The sequence below is a fragment of the Neolamprologus brichardi genome, chromosome 8, assembly GCF_056152115.1.
Source record: "Neolamprologus brichardi isolate AB-2024 chromosome 8, ASM5615211v1, whole genome shotgun sequence".
Classification (NCBI taxonomy): domain Eukaryota; kingdom Metazoa; phylum Chordata; class Actinopteri; order Cichliformes; family Cichlidae; genus Neolamprologus; species Neolamprologus brichardi.
Window position 1 is genome coordinate 22,372,540 of NC_142111.1, and position 14,424 is coordinate 22,386,963.

The 14,424-nt window shown below is 41.9% G+C and overlaps 1 protein-coding gene across 4 annotated transcripts in view; it reads right to left on the reverse strand.

Moving 5' to 3' along the window:
- Positions 1-14,424, reverse strand: part of thrab (thyroid hormone receptor alpha b) — a 258,672-nt gene that overhangs the window by 112,843 nt on the left and 131,405 nt on the right. For all 4 annotated transcript variants that reach the window (XM_087844867.1, XM_087844866.1, XM_087844865.1 and 1 more), the window contains one exon: positions 5,909-5,983. The gene's annotated coding sequence lies outside the window, so the exon portion shown is untranslated. The remainder of the gene's footprint in view (positions 1-5,908; positions 5,984-14,424) is intronic.

A 14,424-nucleotide genomic window follows, 5' to 3' on the forward strand; every position in this document is an offset into this window, starting at 1 on the left:
TCCATTCATCTGTTTCTGAAGCACTTAACCAATTCAATTCCATTCATGTATGATATTATTGTTATTTAAATATTCGCTTTAATTTGACCCAGCACTGTCTCCTATCCAGCGGATATATAACCGACACTTGCACTGCATGCGCACACGCCATCCGTACTCCCAGCGCTGCACATTTTGAAATGATGTTTGGTGTAAGGAGAGGCTATACCGATCGATCGCCACCACTGTGAAGCGAGTTACTGTAAGTGCAAGGAAAGCTTTCTAAAGCTAGCATAAATGAAAAACACAAGTGGTGCGTGCAGGGAGAAACACTTTGAACTAAAGCTTTGCCATAAACATAGAAAACACACACACACACACACACACACACACACACACAGGTATCACAATGTGTAAAGGATGTGTATTCCTTTGTTTTTTTACATGCAAAGTATGTCCTGGAGAGCTAACGTGAGTGCAAAGCGGTGAGCTGTGTTTACAAGCACAAACTCCGCAAATGCAATAGCTCCAAGGGTACAACACAACTGTGCACGATTTTGCAACGCCGTGCAAGCAGTGGCATCTGTGCTGCGATCGGGTTTAACTTCTGACATCTGTGGTTACCACGATGCACCACAACTGCATTGTAGTGAAAACGTGTTTTCGTGAGTGGGAACGTACTGCAAGGAGAACAGACGAGATATGCAGAGTGTCCATACTGGTTAAGAAACAAAAGAGTCGTTGATTATAACGAGGTTCAAGACACTGATGCTTGAGCTTAGGAACAAACTACCAAGTCAAATCTATTTGAAGGGCAAAACTGAAACTGCGTTGGTAATCTTTCTGAGCTTTTGGCTCCTTTACAAAACCAAACCTACAATCACGTATCGTCTTGCAGTGTCATTACAGCTAATAAGAGTTATAAGAAAATAAGATCTGACTGGAAATCGCCTTTAAGCTTAGTAAGAACTTTAGTAAGAACCGCTTTCAAAAGGTTGAAAATTTGCAAGTGCATATACCAAATGTTTATTCATCAATGTAACTAAAAAAGTAAAGAAAATATAACAGGACTAGATGGAGCACAGCTGGATTTTCTTATTTTCAGTTCAGCAGCTGTTCCTCTTTGCTCCAACAGAAACCACTTCCAATAAAAGATGCCATTTTCCAACGTGGAACGCTAACAAACAGATTATACATCACTTTATTTTCCCAATTTCACTCCTGCTGCTGACATGACCGACTCCGGTGCCGCATGCAACGCGCTCTACGAAATGTGCATGTACACCACATGTGTGCACGAATGTTTGTGAGTACAGTACGCACTATAGCAGCTATGTCAGCAGCAGTCTTGTAGCAGCAGGTGAGATTTACGAGGTGCTAAGAATGCTCGCCTGTAGCCAAGTGATGGGAGACGGATTCGCCCTCCTCGCCTCCCTGTACCCCTGCCTAACGCTCCCCGATTGCCTCCACTTGACGACACACGAGCACTTAAAGAAACACATTCACATAAACACATGGCTGCGCTTATACATGGAGTAACCCCACCAGACGAACATGCACACACAACCCTTGAACCTTAAAGCCTTCACTGCCCCCACTCCAGTTCTCAAAGACACGCTTCCTGGGGCAAAAAAACACCTCCTAAAATGTCCTGCTCACCAATTTTTCTTCCCTGCTGACTAAATCTCTCCTCCTTCACACATATTCTGGAATTACAGCATGCACAGAAATGCAGTACAGTGGGGATCATTATGACAGAAAAGGCTGTCCTGACAGGGGAGCATGTTTTACAACCTGAGGCTTCTACCTTCACTGGATGATATAGAGTATAGGGTTTCATTTTCTCTTGCAGCTGCTATATATTCTATAGCTTAAGTAAGCAAGTAAACGCATACTCCCATATCCAGGACGCAGAATGTGTATCAGATGGATGGCTGCTTACTGCAGGTTTGCTTTACGCTACAACAAAAATAACTTTTCTTATGACTGATGAAGGTTCTGTTTGACGAGCAAACATACCTTGTATGTTTTTGGATGCCTTTCAAAGAACCTTTTACCTTAATATTTTATTACACATGCCCAAACTAATAAACCAAGTGATCAGTCAAATCTGCAGGATTTTCTGAGTCAAATAGGCTTTCAATCCGGTCACACCAGATTTCAGTGACTGGCCACGTCGCTGGGACCTAGTTCTCCTCTTAACACCAGTGTTGGGAAGATTACTTTTAAAATGTATTCCATTACAGAATACAGAATACATGCCCCAAAATGTATTCTGTAACGTATTCCGTTACGTTACTCAATGAGAGTAACGTATTCTGAATACTTTGGATTACTTAATATATTATCATGCTGTTTACAACTACATGAATGAACTATTGCTGTGATTTATTACTGTTACTGAAGGTCCGCGGCTCCGAACCGTAGTAAAGGGACCTCTGGCTAATACGGTGGGTTCTGTGTCGGCTTGTAGCCGAAAACTAGCTTTACTTTGTTGTCTGGGTCAACTTTGCTAGCAGAGACAGAGAGAGGCGTTGAAAGGCTGCTCCAACGGAACTTATTGTTTTTGGAGGAAAACACGAACACGGTGTACAGTCGAGTCTTAATAGCTTACTTACAGCTGGGCTCGTCAGGCACTCTTCTTGGCTGCAGTGGTTATTATTATATTTACATGCTTCCAGCTCCCGTTTTTGCTCGATGACAGCTCCTACTTTTCCTTTTTCTCCCTCCCTCGCTCACAGACACATAACGTGTATGTCAGTCCATTCTCCCTGCAGCACGGACTACACTGCCTATGATGCTACATTCTTTAGAGCTATACCTGTAGCATTCTGCCTATTAGCTTAGCACAACAACAACAGGCGCTCTCTCACCCAGGAAACACGCAGAGAGAGAGCGTCACCCTGTAACCATGGCAACCGTAACGCTGCCACCTGGAACAACAGAACGTAGCTGGCAAACAAAACCCAAACAGGCCTGACCCGCCACAATATGAAACAGGGAAGTACCGCCATGTAATCCATTTATTTCAACAAAGTAACTGTATTCTAAATACCACCTTTTTAAACGGTAACTGTAACGGAATACAGTTACTCATATTTTGTATTTTAAATACGTATCAGTGGTACATGTATTCCGTTACTCCCCAACACTGCTTAACACCCTACATTACAGCCTGTGCATCCTGACTGCGTCCACCTTCATTTAAAGGCTGCAAGACATCCTTTACAGAATTGCTTTAGTTGGTTACTGTGGTTTGCTGTATTGTCTGGTTTAAAACAAAATGAGAAGACTAAAAAGATTTTCATCTTCTTTGTTGCAGTGAACACATGTGTGTGAGCAGGGAGGGCAACATGCACTGCTTACACACCTCCGCGGATACATCAGCATACTTCAGGAGTGTCCAACTCCAGGCCTCAAGGGCCGATGTGTTGCAGGTTTTAGATGTGTCCTTGATCCTACACAGCTGATTTAAATTGCTAATGACCTCCTCAACATGTCTTGAAGTTCTCCAGAGGCCTAGTAATGAACTAATGATTTGCTTCAGGTGTGTTGACCCAGGGTGAGATCTAAAACCTGCAGGACACCGAGTCCTGGACACCGAGTCCTGGACACCGAGTCCTGGACACCGAGTCCTGGACACCGAGTCCTGGACACCGAGTCCTGGACACCCCTGGCATACCTGGTTGCTGGACAGTTTAACCAATCTCTCAACCTGAATCACGAACCTTCGAGGATGAGCATCCTGAATGTCAATTATTTACAGCAGTATCATAATCAGTTACAACACAAGTCAATGCTTAAAACAGACTTTTTTTTCTTCTACTGAGGCATTGTTTTCACTCAGTGGTTGAACAGGGGGCCAAATGCAGATGCCTGGTTTTGATTCTAACCCAAGGCCATCTGCTGCTCCATCTCCCTGCTCTACTGTCTCCTCTTCACTAAAATTAAGAAATAGAAGTGAGAAGAGCTCAGAGTATAAAAGAATACTTCGCCTGAGGTGTATATCGATTGCAAAAGCTACCAAACAAAGAGTCAGTCAAATGTTCAATATTGTTTTGTTGTTACAAATGCTAACATGCACACTTTCAACCTGTGACTGACAGGAGTCCCCATTCAGCTTGCAAACATCTGTCCAAACAACTCCGATGGCTGTTCTGTCTTCCTCTGTCCATGCCGCTATGCATTACCTCCCTCCTCTGCAGGGACTTAGAGGATTAAACTGCAATTATATGCTTCCCCTTTCTCCCCAGCTGTGCAGAAAGGGGAGAGGAAAGGACGGGAGAGGAAGGGAGACCTTTGACCCAAAACTAATCTTTGAACGACTCAAACAAATTTAAATACAACTGTCGACGTACACAAATCCACCGTACATATTTGCATATTTATAACCTACCAGCACACTGCAACAACTAAACAGAGATATGTTGTTCAGAAACTGCAAACAGAGCAGACATCAATGTCAAATGTCACATCAGTGTCAGATGTGAAAAAGCAGGAAGTAGCAAGGATAGGCAGCGATCACTTCCTATATGACATTACCCAACTGCGTGTATAGAAGGTATCAGCTGAGCCATCACCCGACGATCAGCTGATTTACTTGGATGATCAATTTATTATTTAGTGTTATTCCAGCCAATAAGACCTTAAAAGATGTGCGACAGCTTTGTCAGATATAAATGATCTGCAGCAGATGAAAGTACTGCTGCTGATTAATATTTGTAAAACAAAGAATGGAAAATATTTTATAGACATCCCCTCCAGTCAGAAGGAAACTTAAAAGCCCTGAATGAGCTTTCATATTCAGTTCTGTCATTATGACGAGACACGACTCACAGTGGATGATGGTGCAAACACTGATGCAAAACAAGTGTCAAATCATCAGGTGCTTGAGCTTCTTCTTCCTCTGACAGATGAATATGTTTACATAAATCAGTCAGTCTGCACACACTTGTTAATAGTCCGATCCATGACATTAGGTGGCACATTAGTGGGGTTTTTTCCCCTTTGGTCAAGAAAAACTGGATGAAATATTGAGACGTTCCTGAATTGAACAACAAGACTGAGCAGTACAAGGAGAGTTGAAAATTACACGAGCAGCAGACACAGCTTGTCAAGCTGGGAACAAAAGAAACAAAGCTCCAGAATACCAATGAAGTCAGTCCCCTGTTTGGCAGTCGTTAATTAATAAAAACAATGGTGATCTAAAGAGGTTAGATATTCCAAAAAGAAAACACACACACATAAATAACAGTCAACGCTCTTTTGCTGTGTACTTTTAAACACTAGAGAGCAATCCACAGCGATCCTACTGACATTTCCAAAAATTTAGAGGAATAAAATGCTTGTTTTCCTCCCATTCGTTGGAAGTGGAAGCACAGGAACGCAACGTTATCGTCAACTCGACATGAAAAACACCGACTGCAGAATCTATTATTTATTTCCAGTCTCTCCTGTATCGCTTTTATTCCCAATCAACCCCTGAGAGAAATATCTGGCTTTCTAGCCTCCAGCCACTCCACTGCGGAAGCCTCCAACTTTGCCTGCTTACTGTCTGTGGATCAGGTAGTGCACAGCGGGTTTCTCGAGAGCTGCAGACATGGTGTGAGAGAAAAACTGGAGAGGAGAGCTGCAGATTTGGGTGACAGTGCTGTGTCATTATGACAATACTGCATTGTTTTCACACAGTGAACCCGACGTGTCGAACCGTTTCTCTGTGAAAATTACATCTATGTAATCAGACCAGCGAGCGATCAGTGGGACCAAGCAGATAAAGTGGGCATGTGGGCACTGCTACAATTAGATAATGAACGGCTATACAAACAGCACCGGCTACAAGCCAGCAGCTCGCTAAGGCTCTGCTGTGTACACTCGCATAATAAGCATACATTTATTAAATACACAAGAAGACAGGCAGAACGCAGCCTACCAGTCATACTGCGCGAGCGTGGAGTTAATGATTTCCCCAGGCCTCTTGCGTTGTGCAGTCCGCCTTGCCTCCGTTCTGGAAGAAATAAAAAGAGGATTGTCAGAGTGGATGAAAAGCTTAGGTGGTGGGTGGAGGATGCAGGGATAAAACATATAGAAGACAAACAAAGGTACACAGTACAAAGGCCAGTAACGCCACCTCCTTGCCCTTTGTCCTCATTCCTCAGGCTCAGTGTTCTTGCTGTCCTTTCTGTTTGTTCTCTCTTTACTTCATTTCTTTCTTTCTTTCACGTTGAAGAATAGTTTTTTTACTCCATCCTTCTTTTGACCACCTGACGTTACTCTCCTTCGACACACCTTTTCCCTCCTTTCCTTCTCATTTTCTTCTATTGTCCCATTCTTCCACTCCGGCTCACCTTCTTTTTCCATCCCTCTCTTTTCTCTCTAACTCTTTAACTCTGGCCTTGGGAGACTTGGCCTGTTTACCTCAGAGACCGACATGAAAGCCAAACATTTATGTATGGGGTCTGTGTCACAGTCACGCTGTAACGGACGCAGGAACATCCTCCTGCAGCTAGCATAACTGGTTTTATGTTAGCTGAAAGTCTCGCATCAGACAGATGCTGCAGACATCTGCTTCCTGGAGAAGACTTTGACTCTGATCTTCACCTACATATCATCTCAGGTTAGAAACTCTGTGCTACTATGCCGGCCACTTAACTTGACCCCATGGTTTCCCTAGAAAACCAATGGGGTCGGCTCTGACCCCATGGGTTCTCCAGGGTTAAGTGAGATAAAAGGATCGACATCAACCCTGTATGTACACAAGCTAAAGAGCTGAATGTGGACTGGAACGGGGGGGGAAGAAGTTTAACCAATTAATTGGTTAAAAAGCAAAACCCACTATTGCGCAGCATATCGCCAGGGTTTTTCCATGTATAGGGGAATTTTAGCCACTAAAATTCCCAAGAGCCCAAAACCTCAGCACTGGCATTAGATATTTTTAACTAGTTTTGTAGATTGTGGTTTCATTTATTCAAGCAGAGCAGACATAGATTTCTGTCACATAAAGTGACACAGACCTACTGCCTTTAGTGCACACAGTCCAATCAACATTAGATGCAAAGTCCCTCCCCAAAGGCCAATTATTAGGCAGGAAAACCCCCGATGGCGCCGCATGTAGTGTCATCGTAAGCCCATCTTTTGTTTTTCCTTCCTTTCTTATCAACATCCTGTCATTTCACACTTATTAATTCTTTCAAACACATTTCTCCCCAAAATATTCAATTTCCCACAGATATGACGCTTTACCTTATGCCTATAAAACCACAATAACTTAACAAAAGTAAACTCTGCTGCACGAGTTCGACTTTATGCAATGGAGCAGTGACTCAGCATGCAATGTCTCATTTTAATGTCTGAGGTTTAGCTGTGAAAGATGTTTAGTTCAGCTTGTCTATTCTCTGGTGACAGCTAAATGAATACTTTAGTAGACAACACTATACTATTGACAAATACATCCCAGCATCCTTGTAGCATTTCAGTACAGTTTGTCTCCCTATAAAGCTCCATGAGGACAATAATGCCCACAAGCGTCAGAATGCATGCCGGCTACAACAGCTGCTTGGCACACAATGACAGAGGTTTGAGGCAGAAGAGGAAATAGAAGAGAGGAAGAGAGAAACTGAATGAGAGGAGGGTTCAAGAACACATGAGAAAATCCCTTCATGGTAAAAAAAAAAAACAGGAAGGAAACAGAAATTTGAAAGTGTTTTAAGACGTTGAAGGAGGAAGGAAGCCCTTAATGTCTCCACGATCCCCTACGATAGGAAATGCCTGAAGTAATGCTTTTGTGTGTATGTCTCCATGTGTTGAACTGACTGTACTACAAACCTGGAAATGGTCAAAAACAAAAAGTCAGAGAACAACTTTGCAGTCACCAAAAGTTGATTCTGTTCATCTGGACGTAGCGTTTTCTGGGAGAAACGTTTCGTCACTCATCCAGGTTTCCCCAATCTTATAAACAGTACATTTGCATAATGACTGAAACCAGCCCACTGAAGGAACAATGGGCTGTGAGGTCAGTTCCTTAATCATAATTATGCAAAACTTTGCAGTCAGTTACAGAAAGTTGAGATTTGGAGAAAAGCGTTTTCAGCTTCTTGAAATGGACACTTTTCCTCCTCCTCTTCTCCTCAACCTCCTCAGACAATCAGCAGCTTTGAACCCACACACTTCTTTCTATGAGGTGGCGGTGCTGCCCACTGCGCCACCGTGAGAACATTGAAGTGCTGTCCAGAAAATAAAACTGACAGTGCAACATACAATGGAACAAAATCACCTCTTACACATTTAAAATATTACTGCCTGGTGGTAATATACTATATACGCTGCGTAGTTGTCTGATCACAACCATTTCATCACATTTTTACATTTTTTATTTCACTTTTTATTTTTATTTTGGACAACGACTGATCGGCCAGTTCAGAAAAAACAGTCTGTGGACATTCTGCTAGTTTTCCCGCTAATTTAATCTGCTGCTTATTTAATGTCAATACTATCTCAATTTGACATATACTTCCTAGCCTGAAGTCCACTCAATACTTTTCTCCAGAGTTTTCCACCGAGGATATTCCATCTGCTGCAGGAGGATCAATCGCTGTTGCCAAGGTCAACAGTGGACTTTCACATTCAATTTCTCAAGTGATGTTTCAGAGTATGTACTATACACTGTGAGAGAATTCTATCCATATCACCCACTACCAATGTACTCTAGACGACATGTGTGTCTGCAATGGAAAGTGTGGGTTGCACTTAAAATACCACATACGGGGGAATTCCCCTCTGCTTGAAAGTAAAGAATCAATTTTCCCGGAGAAACTGCTGCAGAGAGAACAGGAAGGTTGGATGGATGGATGAGGGTATGGGTGGATAATTTGATAGACTGAAGGCCCTAAAGATGACTAATTTGGCTAACAGACGAGGCCGAAGGTCATTCCCTGAGTTTGCACATGGGATCTCTGACCTTGCAGATACAGGCGAGAGGTGGACTAACAACGTGGCGGTGAAATGGATCGAGTCTATAATGGATTTTTTTTGTGTGCAAAAAAAGAAAAATGTAGTATGGGTCAGATACGTTTCATAGGCAACAGATGAACTCACTAAGGACAGCATCTTCAGACTGAAGGTCAGCTACGCAGACCTAGTACTGACGCTCACGTTCAAGCTGCACTCCCCCACTGCAGAGCATCAGATGATAATGGATGTCAAAACAGAAGCAGAGGGAGAGCAGCAATGCACCGAGTCAAGTGCTTGGGTGTCTTTGTAAGAGGACGAGCTTCAAAGTAAAGCCTCTTCATTTTGCTAACGCTGAGCAATGCTATCACTGCTGCCAGCGCAGCCTTTTCACCGTCCTGCCGACATGAATAGCTCCTTTTGTCACAGCGAAATTCCACTGGCAAGTTTTTAATTAGCTGGAGGGCTCTTCCCTTGTAGGCCTGTGTGGGCAAAAAATAGAGAAAAAAAGAAGATGGGGCACAAGGAAGGTTTCTTAGCATGGAGGAAAATGTGGAATCTGTAAGAGAACTGAATGGAGAAGCTGTGAAATTTTTGGATGATTCACACCAGGGTTTAAAAATTTAGATGTTTCTTTGCTTTGTTTTTTTTTTTTACTTTACTTGCATAATAGTGTAATCCTTAAACTATAATATAATCGTCATATTAGGGCTGCCATGGTTATGTCGACTAGTCACGATTACGTTGACTATCAAAATCGTCGACGACTAATTTAATAGTCGACGCGTCGTTTGAAGATTTACGACGCAGGAATAAGTAGTAGGATTTAAGAGTGTAATAACGGACTGAAACAGAAGATGGCAGCACTGCACGAAGAAGGATGACAGCTGCCGTTAAATCCCGAAGAAGAAGCTGTGTCCCAGAATTCATAGCGCGGCCCAGCTCAGTTTACAACAATGGCGGCAGCTAGTTAGTTTTAATGTTACTCTTATTATTCTTTCTGGGTCACAAAATAAACGTTTAACATATTTTCAGGCGAGAATGTAGCTGTGTAAACCTCAAATATCTGCTCAGTTTATCAAGACACCACATATTTTCAAAAGCGCTCCGACGTTTTCGGAGATGTCTGTTACCCACTAGCTCGATAGCTAAGGCTCAAGGCTCACTAGCGCCGTGAGAACACCGGACTCTCGCCAAATCGTTCAAACCCACCGCCGTCTTTCGCTACTCAGGTTAAACATGATATATAAGTCACTTAGATAACTTAAAAATGTTATTGTTTGGCTTTTTTTAGTATTTTATTTGTTCCTGAGTAAATCGGTTTGGCTGAGATTAAAGTTATAGTTTTTACACAGCTGAATAAACGTCAAGCAGACAGCTGATTATCAGAAGTGTGAGATGCTCGAGAATATACTCCGGTGTCCCGTTATATTTTAGAGAGCAAGGAGCAGACGGCTCAGTTTATTAAACTCCACCAAAACAATCTGCAAATTTCATTAAAATTTAATAAACTATCATCTTGTCTTTATTTTTAATTAGCACATACCTTAAACACTTAAAGCTGTAAGCTAATGATAGTTATATAAGAGCAGACGCATGCTGGGGCAATAAGCTGTACGTTTTACGTCCAATGGATGCTTGAAATGATAAGTCAAATAATCGGTGACTAGTCGACTATCAAAATAATAGTTTGTGGCAGCCCTACTTCATATTCAATAAAGAATACTTCATGGTATGTTCTGCATCTACAATGCATGTCCTTTGTGAATAATAAAATGATCACAGCTGTCTTGTGTTTTGCACAGAGCATGTGAAACTTGTTCACGAGTGTCCTGTGACAAGTCGGGTTTCAATCGTATGCGTGTGCCATTTGATCACATGCTTGTGCTATATTTGCGCTGACTGGACCACCTTCTTATATAGCACTAAGCCAACCTCAGTGCAATGTCACATACTGCTGAACACTTTAGGATGTGTGTCGAAACCGTATGCGCAGATCTGATTGAACCAAAGCCAAGGACACTTCAGGCCATATGTTCAGCAGCTTTCACCATGGACTGCCTACAATTACCTACTTTATTCTTTGCTTCAGACAGCACATGCCGAAGAATCACCTCAAACTTAAAGGTGTAGATTCTTTAACTATGAAATAACAACATAGCAAACTTGAAACCGGCAACTTCCTGTTTCCTGTTAAAGGGAACCTATTCAGCTCATTTTCAACTGCATGTTTTTATTCTTAAATAATTAGCTTTGCATGATTCAGAGTTCAAAATAAAAGTATCTGCTTTCATTGGCATCGTACAGACCTAAGAGCACAGCTCGCAGGGATTGCTCGTAACTTTGCCTGTGTTCAATATGAGCATCCTCTACTGTAACAGTATACATATGACAACAAATAAGGAAAACCAAATTAGGTTGCCTTTAACAAAACAAACACAGATGCCATAAGTAAAAACAATACGAGCTCGGTAATTAAATGTAGCGTAGATACCTACGACACTGCAAGAAGATCCAGATGTCCAAAGAGACGGAAAAGCTGTGGGAGGTGTTTAAGGTTCTAATGTTCCCAAGCTGTATGTGACCTAAAGGCATAATGTCGTAAAGCAGCTTCCTGGCAGGAATATTTAATTATGTGATCTCAATTATCCATCCAAGACTGGAAGGGTGCCAGAACATCCAAATGCGGATACTTCGATAAGATCGCTCATATGCTGACTCTTGTGCTCACCATGATGGATCGCTTGATGCCTATCTGACCCACGCCTGCCCTCCATTCCCCTACATCATGTCAATAATAATACAATAATAAGAGCACAATAATAATTTGTGCTTCTTTAATTTAATTTAGTTCTTTGCTGTCCTTTCTCTAGTTTTATGGGATTTTATTTTTTGTCCTTTTTTCACAAAGCTGTCTGACCGAAATAAAAAACAAATCAATATCACTGCCACATCTTTACACTTGCAAATGAAAACTGTAAAAACCTGATTCATGAATTCCTTTATGATGTTCTAACAATCTGGCTGCAAACTTTCCCTATAGTAAATTGTGGGATTTTATTTTACAACTAGTGGTATTTGCCAATTATTAAAAACAATCACGTGCAATGATACAAGAGCACAGGCACTGGAGATGCAAGGCTTGTGACCAAGAAATTTTCATGCAAGCAGTGCTGCATTTTGCAGGATTTGTGCACCCGTTGCTTCTGGCGTGAAAGTGTGAAAAATCACCAATGTGATCTCCCCAAATGAAATGCCCACACTGATCCCAAGGAAGTTTAAAACAGAAGCAGGAAAAAGTCCTCCCACTTCAGAGGACATTCAACTGAAAACATCTTGAGGATAAATTCTGTCAGTGGGCCCCAAGTTCAACGCGGCGCCCCCTCCTCTCTAGTGGCAAATGTAAGGCTTTGAACTGCCGACTGGGAGGGGTGTGGGGAATTCACTGGCCTGTCAGGACTGAGTAATGGTGGATGGGAAAGATCAGATCCTGCCTCGCTGTTCTGCCTTCAGGGAGAATTTTATGACATAGCAGACCGAGCCACGCAAGGCTAAACACTGCATATTATAAAGAGCTCAAACTCTGAGTGTACAAAGTGTCACATTAACATATGGAAAACCAAATTATATCTTCTATAAGATCTTTAATTTAGAAAATTGGAAACAACAAATGGCAATTTTGAATGCACAAGTTGCAGAAATGGTCTTCACATACATGAAGAAGAGATAAGAAGCAAAGAGTAAATTGCAGTACTTAGGATAGAGCTTAAGGGAAGAAAAAAAGTCGAATGAAGACCCTACTAATGCAGTGTAATATCAATTTGCAACAGACTGATATTAAGCAGACGCCCCTGTTAATAGCTTTGTGGAGTGTGCATGAGCAGGGCTCCTTTAGTTGTCTAAGCCCACACTTGACAACAATGCTATCTCCTCCTTCCACTGCACTTAACCTTGACCCATCTCACTTACTCGAAATAAGAAGGAGAGTCAATCTAACATCTGGAAAAAGACAGGCTGTAGTGTAGACCCACAATGTGCACACACTAATGGCATAAAGGCAGAATTCCATCAAACAATTGCAGCAACTTAACAGCATCCATGCCAGCAGCCTAAGGGATCACAAACTTGTCTGGCAAAGGTATCCGGATATCCATTATTACAGAGAGTCGGGGAGTGAAAATGGACTGGCGTTCAGATACTACAGTACTCAGGGTGATTCAGACCAAGTTCCATTCACACAGCTTTTTATTATATGCAGTTTAAAGGTTGTATGTAGCTCTCACACATGAGCAACTTGGGATCATCTATAAACTTGCATGGATGTGACAGTGAGAACATGCAAGCTCCACACTGAACCACAACCAACGCAGAAACTGCCGTGTGCTCAAAGTGATAACCGCTACACCACGATCCCATCCAAATAGTGCAGTGCACTGCGAAATGTGTGCAGTTGCAATCTTCTGTAAATTGTCACTTGGTAACAAATGAAAAGTGGTTCATTTAAAATTCCATATGAACTGTTCGTCCCCACAGTTATCGATTCCTTTGATCCGTTCTGGCATGCTTTTCTAACAGTTGCACATTTACATCAAATGCATGGCGATGGAGGTTTTGCACGCCTGAGTTGAATTCAAGCTGTTTATGTTTAAAAAAAAAGAAAAAATTCTCAACTGTGTTCAGACTCAGAGATAATTAAAAAGCCCCGTTCAGGCTGGAGACCTGTGCAGGCCTGCTGTTTATGTCCTCTCACAGCAAAACAATCAATAATGAATGAACGGAAACAATGTGGAATGTGAGAAGAACTCATAATCCGCACTGTATCGATACCATCTAAAAGCACGCTGTGGTGGAACTCTTCAATATCCAAGGTTAAGGATGTCACGGTGCGTTCCTACATCCAGCCAGAAGCATTCGTGCCTAAACCAAACAGCAGAACAAAACCTGTGTCAAAAAGTGAACTGAAACAAAGGGAATATAAACTTCCCAAATATGACATAAGGCCCTTTGTCACAGTTTTATATTGCTGGATGTGTTTGCCTACAGTGTTTAATACTGTGTGGTCGACATGGTGCTTCATGTCGACCACACCAAAGGACACTGCATGTATCATTTAGAGGACCCGGCATCTTTGAGAGTACTTCATGCTGAGTCACAGTTAGTATAAAATGCCTTATCCAGCTAAATTAATTCAAATTTTAAACAAACAAAACTAATAAAACCTAAATGTAAAGTTTACACTTTTGGCTCCTTTCTGGGACTTCAACGTTCTCCAATTCTTGTATATATGAAAAGTTACAAGGAGGAAGAGCAGTGGAAAGAACCGCCCAGAACACAGTGGGCAGGAAAAGATATGACCTCGATTAGGACATACAGATCCCAAATAAAGTTGTGATCTATATGCAAAGAGGCTTGCAGCAACTTAAACTTGCAGGTTTTCCTGTTTCTCTTTTAACCAGCTGCAATTTATGTTAATTATGGATAAGGGAAATTGTTCCATTGTGC